We start from the raw sequence: 2,552 nt of genomic DNA, 5'->3' as shown, positions 1-2,552 counted from the left end.
AAAGGGGGCTTTCTCAATAACGTGTGCGAAGGACTTAGAGGCAACGTTGGTGGCAACGTTTATGCCACTAACGTTGAAGTTAACATGGCTTTTACTTAGTAACGTTAGTGAGAAAGTTGATTGTCACTAACGTTCTCGAACTCATATTTTCACTAAACGTTAACACCCCTAACGTCCTGAGCTAAAGTATCTGCCCAGTTCACATTTTCTCTCTGCAAGTAAAGCCAAGCCCAAATGAAGAAGAGAACTGCTTCAAACTCAAGATCCAAAGGCCCAAGACTTGAAGAGCCAACTAGAAGATGAGAGAAGTAGTATATATAGGAGTTGCTTTGAATTGTTAAAAAAAGTTCTGGAGGTTGGAAAAAGAGAACTACTCTCTGTATTTTACTTTCTCTGCATTTTCTAGTTTTTTGATGTATTCTCCATCTTTGTTTTCATTTTCAAGAGCTATGAACAACTAAACCCCTTTAATTGGGCTAGGGAGCTCTGTTGTAATTTGATGGATCAATACTAATTTTCATTATTCTTCTTCTATCTTTTCTCTTGATTTTACTTGAAAGCTTCCGATCTTCATTCAATTGAGTAGTTATCTTAGAAAATAAGCTATTCAAACTTGGATCTCTTTTGAACCTTGAAAGAGGAATGAAGAGATCAAGCTAGAAATGCTTTCTCATGCTGGACCAAATTGGGTTTGGATGGGTATGTGACTATAACCCTCTCAATACTTGATTTGGGAAATGCATGTGGTATAATCAGTGACCATACTTCATCTCTTCTCATGAGCAATTGACCAAGAAATTGGCTATTGATCAAGACTTGAGAGATTGAATTGCAAGAAATTGTAATTCAATCAATTAAGATTGCCAAGGAGATCAATGAGTGCATTGATTGAGGAAGAGATGAAAATGAACTTGATCCGGAGAATTGCAACATCTCCTAAGCCCAATGAACTCCCTATCTCTGATCTTACCCATTCTCTTTAATTTCTGCCATTTACTTTTATGAGCAAATCCCCCATTCCCATTTACAATTCTGCAATTTATTTTCAGTCATTTACTTCCAGTCCTTTAATTCTAGCATTTACTTTTCTGTTATTTACATTCCCGCTATTTTATTTTCTGCAACTCTCAACCCAAATTCTGGATTCGCTCAACTAGAACATTCTTCTAATTAAAGTTGCTTGATCAATCAATCCCTGTGGGATTCGACCTCACTCTATTGTGAGTTTTTACTTGACGACAAATTCGGTACACTTGTCGAAGGGAGATTTGTTGCGAGACAAGTTTTTCGTGCATCAAGTTTATAGCGCCGTTGCCGGGGAATGATTGTGCATCAACAATGATTAAATTGGAAGATCACTAGATTGAGCATTTTTATTTTGTGAATTTCATTTTCTGTTTGAGTGATTTACTTTCTGTTTTAGTTAAACTTCTTCCCTTCCCCCTCTACTCTTTTGTTTTTCTTTGTTATTTTCAATTCTGTTTGCTAACCTACTAACTGTTTGATATATTGCATCACCCACAACTAACAGTAATTCTGACACAAATACTTTCTGCACCTATCTTTTCTTGCTTGCACTTGATGGTTGTATGATAGGGAGAAGAAGCGGGGCTTCAACTTCTTTCGATTCTGAACCTGAGAGGACCTTCCTTAGATTAAGGAGGGAGGCAAGAGGAAAGAAAGTGGTTGGTGCTGAGGAAGAAGAGGAATTCTTTGAACCAAACATGGAAGACAACATGGAAAACCATCATGAAGAAGAAGATCACAACCATGGGAGAGAAGGTAGAGCAAATCATGTTGGGGAGGATAGAAGAGTTTTGGGCTCTTACATCAATCCAAACCCAGGCAATTGTGGAAGTAGCATCCAAAAGCCAACAATCCATGCCAACAACTTTGAACTTAAGCCACAGCTCATTACCCTTGTTCAGAACAACTGTTCGTTTGGAGGAGGTGTTCAAGAAGACCCCAATCAACATTTGACCACCTTTCTGAGAATATGTGACACAGTGAAGTCTAATGGTGTTCATCCTGACACCTATAGACTGCTCTTGTTTCCATTCTCACTTAGGGACAAAGCAGCCAAGTGGCTGGAATCTTTCCCAAGGGAAAGCTTGACAACTTGGGAAGACGTGGTGAACAAATTCTTAGCAAGATTTTACCCTCCTCAATGAATCAATAGGCTGAGAGCTGAGGTCCAAACTTTCAGGCAACATGATGGTGAGACTCTATATGAAGCATGGGAGAGGTTCAAGGACTTAACAAGGAGGTGTCCACCTGACATGTTCAACGAATGGGTGCAGCTGCACATTTTCTATGAAGGGCTCTCTTATGAGTCAAAGAAGGCCGTAGACCATTCATCCGGAGGATCTTTGAACAAGAAGAAGACTATTGAGGAAGCCATAGATGTTATTGAAACAGTAGCAGAGAACGACTACTTCTATGCTTCCGAAAGAGGGAACACAAGAGGAGTAATGGAGCTAAACAATGTAGATGCTCTGTTGGCCCAAAACAAGCTCATTACCCAGCAGCTGGCTGACCTCACCAAGAAGATG

At 39.5% G+C, this 2,552-nt stretch overlaps 1 non-coding gene across 1 annotated transcript; it reads right to left on the bottom strand.

Annotated features, from left to right (window-relative positions):
• Positions 1–2,177: 2,177 nt before the first annotated feature.
• On the bottom strand, positions 2,178–2,281 carry LOC148564734 (small nucleolar RNA R71). Its single transcript, XR_015885388.1, has one exon. It is a non-coding gene; the product is annotated as a small nucleolar RNA R71 (small nucleolar RNA).
• Positions 2,282–2,552: the final 271 nt, after the last annotated feature.

The sequence above is a fragment of the Arachis ipaensis genome, chromosome B5, assembly GCF_059453495.1.
Source record: "Arachis ipaensis isolate K30076 ecotype BB chromosome B5, ASM5945349v1, whole genome shotgun sequence".
NCBI classification, from domain to species: domain Eukaryota; kingdom Viridiplantae; phylum Streptophyta; class Magnoliopsida; order Fabales; family Fabaceae; genus Arachis; species Arachis ipaensis.
The sequence above is the reverse complement of the archived record's forward strand: the minus strand, read 5'-3'. Positions and strand labels throughout refer to the sequence as shown.